Source organism: Trematomus bernacchii, unplaced genomic scaffold, assembly GCF_902827165.1.
Source record: "Trematomus bernacchii unplaced genomic scaffold, fTreBer1.1, whole genome shotgun sequence".
Lineage (NCBI taxonomy): Eukaryota > Metazoa > Chordata > Actinopteri > Perciformes > Nototheniidae > Trematomus > Trematomus bernacchii.
Window position 1 is genome coordinate 206,333 of NW_022987711.1, and position 10,000 is coordinate 216,332.

The following is a 10,000-nucleotide window of genomic DNA, read 5'->3' on the forward strand; positions in this document are numbered from 1 at the left end:
GTGGGTCCAGACTCAGTGAGCTAAAGGACTTCTCAGTTTATCCAGTTCAGACTCAGTGAACTAAAGACTCTCAGTGTTATCTCATGAGTCATACTCATGACTAAAGGACTCTCAGTGTTATCTCAGTGGGTCAGACTCAGTGAGCTAAAGGACTCTCTCAGTGTTTCTCTGGGTCAGACTCAGTGAACTAAAGGACTCTCTCAGTGTTATCTCAGTGAGTCAGACTCAGTGAACTAAAGGACTCTCTCTGTGTTATCTCAGTGTGTCAGACTCAGTGATAAGGACTCTCTCAGTGTTATCTCAGTGAGTCAGACTCAGTGAACTAAAGGACTCTCTCAGTGTTATCTCAGTGAGTCAGACTCAGTGAACTAAAGGACTCTCAGTGTTATCTCAGTGAGTCAGACTCAGTGAGCTAAAGGACTCTCTCAGTGTTATCTCAGTGGGTCAGACTCAGTGAGCTAAAGGACTCTCTCAGTGTTATCTCAGTGAGTCAGACTCAGTGAACTAAGGACTCTCTCAGTGTTATCTCAGTGAGTCAGACTCAGTGAACTAAAGGACTCTCTCAGTGTTATCTCAGTGAGTCAGACTCAGTGAACTAAAGGACTCTCTCAGTGTTATCTCAGTGAGTCAGACTCAGTGAACTAAAGGACTCTCTCAGTGTTATCTCAGTGGGTCAGACTCAGTGAACTAAAGGACTCTCAGTGTTATCTCAGTGGGTCAGACTCAGTGAGCTAAAGGACTCTCTCAGTGTTATCTCAGTGGGTCAGACTCAGTGAGCTAAAGGACTCTCTCAGTGTTATCTCAGTGAGTCAGACTCAGTGAACTAAAGGACTCTCTCAGTGTTATCTCAGTGAGTCAGACTCAGTGAACTAAAGGACTCTCTCAGTGTTATCTCAGTGAGTCAGACTCAGTGAACTAAAGGACTCTCTCAGTGTTATCTCAGTGAGTCAGACTCAGTGAACTAAAGGACTCTCAGTGTTATCTCAGTGAGTCAGACTCAGTGAACTAAAGGACTCTCTCAGTGTTATCTCAGTGAGTCAGACTCAGTGAACTAAAGGACTCTCTCAGTGTTATCTCAGTGGGTCAGACTCAGTGAACTAAAGGACTCTCAGTGTTATCTCAGTGGGTCAGACTCAGTGAACTAAAGGACTCTCTGAGTGTTATCTCAGTGAGTCAGACTCAGTGAACTAAAGGACTCTCTCTGTGTTATCTCACTGAGTCAGACTCAGTGAGCTAAAGCAGGGGTTCCCAACCCCCGGTCCGCGGACCGGTACCGGGCCGCGGAGGTGTTACTGCCGGGCCGCGAAATAGCTGTGAGTTTATCGTAATATTTGCAGAATTATAAATATATAAAAAATATTTTATCATATTCTTTTCAAAAAGTGTTTAATTTTCGCACCTATGCCACCAGTCATATTATTTCATCCAGTAGCTAGTTAATCTTTCACCAGAAAACCGTTGAAAATGGCTTTTATGATGTTCCGAGGGATTCGGCGGCTCAGCCTATGTCTCAGCCTCTTGTGCGCACGAGCATGTTACCGGTGCGCCAAGTAGGAAGAGGAGCGCACAGGAGACAACCGTTTGATTGCAGACTGTTATGTTTATGTGGGGAAATGGTGGTGCATACATTATTTGAGATATATTTCAAACTCGGACTTCATTTTAAGGACATGTCGGCCAGGGGTGTAGAGCTATTTGTTTAAGCACCGGATTGGCAAAACAGGAGAGTAAACCAGTCTGCCTTGATCTATGAATTAATGTCCGGGACTCTCACGGTATCTGCTGCCCGCAGCTGCTTTATAGAAGGAAACCCTCTTTCATGACATGGCTGCAGCATCAGGAGGCAGCGGGACGTATACTCGGTAAAGAGCTGTGCCTTTTTACGCACCGCCTTCGCTGTGTTTAACTTCATCAGAACAGCTTAAGAGTGACTGCAGGCTGCAACGTGTTAACCACACACACACATCTACACACATCGAACTGCCCGATTACTCCCCCTTTTATTAGTTTTATGAAGGAGATGTCCTGTCAGTCACCAAGGCGCATGATGTGTGTGTGTATGTGCTCTGCTCAGCTCAGTGTGTTCGGTGTGTTTGTGTCTGTCCGACACCGGCATATATGCGGCTGTTCCCAAAATAAATTAGTACACACACACACACACACACACACACACACACACACACACACACACACACACACACACACACACACACACACACACACACACACACACACACACACACACACAACACACACACATTCCCGTTTTGGTTTTAAAAACTGAATAACGTCGGTTTTTTGATTTTCCGAAAAACCAAAAAACAACACCGGTTCTTTTTAAACTTGTTAATATGTTTGGATGCATATTGTTCTAGTATTTGTTTCAGGCTGTTACATACAATTAGGCCTCTGTTGCTACCTGCTGGTGGTGAGTAAATATTAAAATCAGTTAAAATTGACAACCGGTCCGCGATTTTTTTTTAATGTATCAACCGGTCCTTGGCACAATAAAGGTTGGGAACCCCTGAGCTAAAGGACTCTCTCAGTGTTATCTCAGTGGGTCAGACTCAGTGAACTAAAGGACTCTCTCAGTGTTATCTCAGTGGGTCAGACTCAGTGAACTAAAGGACTCTCAGTGTTATCTCAGTGGGTCAGACTCAGTGAACTAAAGGACTCTCAGTGTTATCTCAGTGGGTCAAACTCAGTGAGCTAAAAGGACTCTCTCAGTGTTATCTCAGTGGGTCAGACTCAGTGAACTAAAGGACTCTCAGTGTTATCTCAGTGGGTCAGACTCAGTGAACTAAAGGACTCTCTCTGTGTTATCTCAGTGGGTCAGACTCAGTGAACTAAAGGACTCTCTCAGTGTTATCTCAGTGAGTCAGACTCAGTGAACTAAAGGACTCTCTCTGTGTTATCTCAGTGGGTCAGACTCAGTGAACTAAAGGACTCTCTCTGTGTTATCTCAGTGAGTCAGACTCAGTGAACTAAAGGACTCTCTCAGTGTTATCTCAGTGAGTCAGAACTCAGTGAACTAAAGGACTCTCTCAGTGTTATCTCAGTGGGTCAGACTCAGTGAACTAAAGGACTCTCTCAGTGTTATCTCAGTGAGTCAGACTCAGTGAGCTAAAGGACTCTCTCAGTGTTATCTCAGTGGGTCAGACTCAGTGAACTAAAGGACTCTCTCAGTGTTATCTCAGTGAGTCAGACTCAGTGAACTAAAGGACTCTCTCAGTGTTATCTCATACCCCTTTCACACCAACGGTGTTTCAGGGCCGGTTCGGTGCTGGTGCTTGAAAAGCACCGGGTTTTCCTGTTCACACCGCAGCGGAGCAGCCTCTAAGCTCCGGAATCCGGTTCGTTTCGAGCACCAAAAAGTTGTCCGTCTAGAAGCAAGAACCGCATACGTCACGCTTACGTCGGAGGGGGGCGAGATTAACCTGAGCTAACACTTAAGGCGAGTACGGCAAATAAAAGTTGTAACAAGCAGTAGCGCTGAGCAAAGTGACTAGAACGCAACCACACACTTGTTAAAAAAAACACGCTTTATAAAGTCAGGCAACACTAATCAGGCTTCGTGTGATTCTGTTTATTTGTACCTTACTTTGACCATCCGTTCGCTGTTATTGATCATTGTGGAGAGCAGGCAGACGTTTGTTATTATAGCAGCTATCGGATGGAATCAATACATGGGCTGCACAGGTTGTCATGTCCGACTATCACAAGTAGAATCATAATGAAAAATACGTCGGTAAAATGTGCCTGTAGAAAACGGCTTAGCAAGTAGTCAGTTTAGCTTCGGTTGCTATGCTAACATCACCCATGTTATACCAGAGAAACTTTCATAACAGCGTTGTGATGCCAAACAGCGTGAATTCAGACTGACACACATTCACTTAAGGGGAACTGGGGATATGTATCAGCTGCTTGTGTGACAGTCAGACAGTGAATACTTTAGAGCCGTGTGAGCTAACCCGGAGCTAACGGGAGAATACACTCCCGTTGAAGAGCAGCCGGCCAGCACTGCAGCGGTCGCTAAATGAAACACATTAATAAACAATGAACCACGGCACTCTGGAGAAAAGTATAAGGTTGGAGAAGTCGTTATTTAATTTAATCTGGCTTCGTATGATTAAAAGCAACACGATCATCGACCCGACGCAGTCCCCCGTTGTTGTTGTGAGGTGAGCTCCGTTGGGGAGAAACTCAGCGACGTAAACTGTGGGACGTCATGACGCAGCAGCGGCAGCACCAGTCGGGCTCTGAGCGGTGTGAAAAGAGCCGGAGCTAAAACCGAAGTACCGGTTCTTGAACCTGAAAAGCTCTAGCACGAGCTTGAAACCGGAGTTGCGTTGGTGTGAAAGGGGCATCAGTGGGTCAGACTCAGTGAACTAAAGGACTCTCTCAGTGTTATCTCAGTGGGTCAGACTCAGTGAACTAAAGGACTCTCTCAGTGTTATCTCAGTGGGTCAGACTCAGTGAACTAAAGGACTCTCTCAGTGTTATCTCAGTGGGTCAGACTCAGTGAGCTAAAGGACTCTCTCAGTGTTATCTCAGTGGGTCTCAAACGTTTTGGTCACCATTAATGTAAACAATTATTTCCGAGGCACACGTTTATATGATCATTATAGTTATAAAAAAATAAGAGAATAAATGAAAAACAGGTATGAAATACTATATGACAGTAAAACAAGAATAAAGTTTAAAGGGTGATTTGTAAAATATCCATAAAGAAAAAGTAAATCTGTTTTCAGTTCTGTTTCATATGGGTGTTGAGAGAGGTATCCATAGATCTCTCATGTTGCTCTCAAAGTGCACCAGATTGAGGGCCGGCTAAAATGATTGGTCGTGCTTTTTACAGTACTACAGCTTCCACAGATGATATTTTTTTATGGATTTTTTGTCAAAGCACTTCAGATATTCATTGCTATCGGGATGTTAAGAGCATTCCATGGAATATAACAAAAAGTGTATCTCGAGCCGGTTTCTCAAACTTACCTACCCTACCTTTAACTTCAATATTTAAAAAAAAATCTTCCCGGGGGAGCTTGCCCTCGGACCCCCATATGTGAGGTCCACTCCCCACTTGTAAAAATAGCACTTTACCCCTGCTTACACGTATATGCCGTGAGCTGATTATCGAGCCTTCATTGTAACAGTTGCAGGTACACTGTGTGTGTGCGTGGGGATTGTTGCAGTAGAAAGTTCAACTGTAGCGCCCGGTACATTAATGGGAAACCCTAAATGTTTGAGCACCCTCTATGAAACGTCAAGCTACCCCACAGCACCCCCAAAATAAATCTCTGGCGCCGCCACTGAGCCTGACTATTTGTGTTGGGGGGGCCAGACTTTTTTTTTTCTCCAAAGGGGGGGCCTGACAGAAAAAGTTTGAGAACCACTGATCTAAACTAAAGAGGACACACTAATATATGACCTGTATCTAAACTAAAGGAGACACACTAATGATTATATCTCTTTGCTCTCAGAGTGCAGGACGCGATGGTTTGACCACGACGACCCGACAGGAAACGGAAATTTCGAGATGCTCAACGACATCGTGAACGTTTTCCCTCGAGAGATCTGCTCCCAGCCGACGGCCATCGAGGCTCAGACCGTCTCCGGAGAGCCGGTGGACACGACCAATAACTTCCTGACGTGAGGATCAATATCTGATTATATAACACGAGGAACACTGACCTCTGCACTTTTTCTGAAAATCTCCAAATTGTGACAATTTTCAGAATTTTTTTTAATTCTAACTTTTTCCTCAAAATTGTGACTATTTCTGAAAATCCCCATATTTTTTTACTTTTTTTCTGAAACTCTCAGAAATTCTGTATTTTTTTCAGTAAATCCCTAAAATTCTGATAATTTCCTGAAAATCTCAGAATTCTGACTTTTATCTGAAAATCACAATTCAAACTTTTTCCTCAAAATTCTGACTTTTTCCAAATTTCTCAAAATGTTATATTTTTGAGAAATCTCAAGATATAGACTGTTTTCAGAAAATGTCAAAATGTTGCCTTTTTTTCTCAAAATAAAAGAATTCTGGCTTTTTTTATGGAAATCCCAAAATTCTGACTTGATGAAAATTCTGAAATGTTTCTGAAAATCTAAAAATATGATTTTTACGGAACATTTTCAGACTTTTTCAAGAATTCTGCACGATGTCCAGCTAGTCCTACAGAGTCCCTGTTTCTTCTTCTGTGGTGCTCTCTCTCCTGTAGTTCTATAGAAGTTACTGCATGTAAATGGTCTGCAGAGGCTAAAATCCCTGTGTTCCTCCAGAGGGAGTTTCTCTCTCACTCATGATTTCTCCTCTCTCTCTCTCTCTCTCTCTCTCTCTCTACCTCCTCTATCTCTCTCTCTCCTCTCTCTCTCTCTCTCTCTCTCTCTCTCTCTTCCTCATCTCTCTCTCTCTGGCCAGATATGACGCCTCCTCCGGGGTTCTCCTGTGTGAACAAAGATCAGAGCAGCAGGTGTGAGGAGCTACAGGGTCCGCTTCACCTGTCCCACAGACTTCTGTCAGGGTAACAGAACACACCTGTCTAACTTGTTGAGGGTCCGCTTCACCTGTCCCACAGACTTCTGTCAGGGTACAGAACACACCTGTCTACCTGTTAGGGTCCGCTTCACCTGTCCCACATGGCTTCTGTCCAGGGTACACACTGTCTACCTGTTAGGGTCAGCTTCACCTGTCCCCACAGACTTCTGTCAGGTAACAGAACACACCTGTCTACCTGTTAGGGTCAGCTTCACCTGTCCCACATGGCTTCTGTCAGGGTAACAGAACACACCTGTCTACCTGTTAGGGTCCGCTTCACCTGTCCCACAGACATTCTGTCAGGGTACAGAACACACCTGTCTACCTGTTAGGGTCCGCTTCACATGTCCCACAGACTTCTGTCAGGGTAACAGAACACACCGTCTACCTGTTAGGGGTCCGCTTCACCTGTCCCACATGGCTTCTGTCAGGGTAACAGACACACACCTTGTCTACCTGTTAGGGTCAGCTTCACCTGTCCCACAGACTTCTGTCAGGGGTAACAGAACACACCTGTCTACCTGTTAGAGTCCGCTTCACCTGTCCCACATGGCTTCTGTCAGGGTTACCACACCTGTCTACCTGTTAGGGTCCGCTTCACCCTGTCCCACATGGCTTCTGTCAGGGTAACAGAACACACTGTCTACCTGTTAGGTCCGCTTTCACCGTCCCACATGGCTTCTGTCAGGGTACACACCTGGTTTTCACTCTTTTAGAGTTCGAGCACCGACAGTCGGAGCGAAGATCTGTTGTAAATGGTCGTGTTTCATTATTTCTGGAGGCCTTAGCATGCTTAATGTGGAGGAAACTCTTAACCTGTTAAGCCCGAGAGACCCCGGTACCGGGGCAACTGCCGCAACATCTTGCAGGAAACAGTGTCTGAGGGCATGTTTCATTTAATAAAACTATGCATGTTTTATATCCATGTACGGGAAGAAACTCATCTAACTGATCATTTTTATTTTGTTTCAAAAGAAAACCCACAATGCTAACACTGAGCCTCTGAATTAGCAACGAGCGAAAAATGCTAACACCTTACTGCACCGAAAATCACTCACAAAACCTTATTATTTATCTTTTCACCACATCCAACACATCGATTCACATCGTGAGGTGACACAGAATCGATTGACAACCGACATTATCACTGATTATACGTATTTGCGACGTTATAAAGCAAAAACGGACATCAAAACAGGTGACGCTAGGTAGCTAAAAATGCTAACATTTTTACCTTGGCTCTGTAGTCTCCAAAGTGGTCTTCAATGGCATTAAAACGATAAAAACGCTGCTGAAGTTAATCCATAGGTTAATCTAATGTGTCTGTGTCCCTTTGAAATGATTTCTGATCATCCATAAGCAATAAAACTGCTTTTCCGTTTCCAGATGTCAAAGCTAGAGATAGGTTCACTCTGATGCAAAATTACCTGCGCGAAGCCTCCACCTCTTCTCTTCACAATGAGTGTGTGTGGGGGACACCCCCTTCGATTCTATTGGCTCTAACGGTCAGAAAGAGGTGTCAACCATCAAAATCGAGCAAGGGAAGCCAGAGATATGGAAAATCCACCCAAATGACCCCAGAAGTGGTTTCTTTTTGCTAAATCTCTCTAAAAAGGTCAAATGTCACTTGTTTTGCATTAATCTTGATACAGGGTACTTATTATATGTTGTACTTTGGATTCCTAAAGCTTTTAGTCTACTAACCCATCATCCAAGGGTAGTTTTCACTATAAGTAAAAAAGAATATTTGGACGGACACTATAATTTACAGTTTTTTACGATGTAAAATCTGAATTTTCTTTAAAATAAAAAACATCTATATTGATTCTGACTTTTCTACATCCAACTCACAGGTTTATCATTACTTTGAGAAAAAAGATAATTAATGTAACCCTTTTAGAAGGGAAGATATGGTCATTTGTTCTGGGAATGGCATTTTCGAGCCTGAGACCTGAAAAACAGGCTCAGGGCTTAAGAGGTTAAAAGAAACTGATAAATGATTCATGGACAAAGTTTGTCTTTTGTTTTATTTAATAAAGTAATAAAGAAAGTCAATATAAAGTGAAATGGATCTGAAATGCAGGAACAGAGCAGCTTGATCCTCAGAGGAGAGAGAAGTTTCATCCGAGCGACTCCACACATTTGGTTTAAGAATCAAAACATAAACTGGCAACTACTTTTTCTTCCTCCTGTTCTTTAATCACTAATCCAGGAGAAATAAAAACATTACACCCAGTTTAGAAATGAATCACTAGATTTGTATTTTCTCTTTTACCTCTCTTTTGACTCTTTTAGGGTCCGAGGAACCTGTTGTAATTGGTTGTGTTTCATTATTTATGGGGTCCTTAGTATGACTAAAAGCTGGAGATGTTTCACAGATTAAACGTTTTATATTATAGGGGTCTCAATAGGCGCTTTCACACCAAGTACTTTTCCCAGGAATAGTTCCCGGACCTTAGTTCCCCGGAAATCTTTAGTTCCGTAACTTTCTAGTAGATCGCGTTCACACCGGAATAAGTTCCCTGAGGGAGGATTAGGCAAATGAAGCCGCTGACGTTCACTTCTTCTTCTTCTGCTTTGGGTTGCTGGCAGGCCGCAAACAACTTCACGGCGTATACTGCCACCCGGAGTCCCCGGCCGGAAGTCCCCGGAGTTGGGCTTCCGAGTAAATCGCCAAAACGCCGACACCTCCTCATCTCCACCGCTCCCATGTTTTCTTTTGTGTTGCCATAAGTTAGTCTCTCTCTGTTGGTGCGCTGGGCTATTGCTAATAATGCTAATAATGCTAATGTAAGCAAATAAAATGACGGCTTAAAAAAAAAATACAGATTTTTACGTGGCGTGGTTTGCAATTTGCCCAGCCAATCAGAAATTGGAACCTTTTTCTCCCCAGTTAGTCCCACCTCTCTAGCAGGGACTATCTGGGGGTGAAAAGGTTCTAGTTGCAGATCTTTTTGGTGTGAACGCAAAATCCCAGGAACTATCGGAACTATTCCTGGGAAAAGTACTCCGGTGTGAAAGCGCCTATTATTGCTGCAAGCTAAACTCTCTCTATAGCTCTTTGGCGCCCCCTAGACACTTGTTAGCTAGCAGCCCCTCGTTGTACTTTCACCTATAAGTCTGACATTTGGTAGATATATAGAACATGGTGAGACGAACAAAAAAGTCTCTTAGAGGCATATCGTAAACCAAACAGGAAGTCGGCTATTTTAGATTTCATGTGCAACTTTAAGACATGTTGGTGCACTTACCTGCAGTATTTTGACTCCAAATTTGGACAGCAGCATTTTAAAACCTTAATGTATAACTATTATCACAGATACATGTCTTTGAAAACAGGTGGAAGTCAATTGGGGGAACCTGGAGAACTCTTTTCTTTCACCTGTTCTTAAGTCACAAACAACCAGAGAGAAAACTATTTACATCAAGTTTAAAAAATGGATCACTAGATTTGTTTTC

General features: G+C 43.4%; 1 long non-coding RNA gene across 1 annotated transcript in view; it reads left to right on the top strand.

The window, feature by feature from the left end:
* Nucleotides 1-10,000, top strand: part of LOC117491165 — a 16,738-nt gene that overhangs the window by 1,996 nt on the left and 4,742 nt on the right. The window contains exons 4-5 of the long non-coding RNA XR_004556742.1: nucleotides 5,484-5,652; nucleotides 6,425-6,527. This is a non-coding gene — a long non-coding RNA (uncharacterized LOC117491165). The remainder of the gene's footprint in view (nucleotides 1-5,483; nucleotides 5,653-6,424; nucleotides 6,528-10,000) is intronic.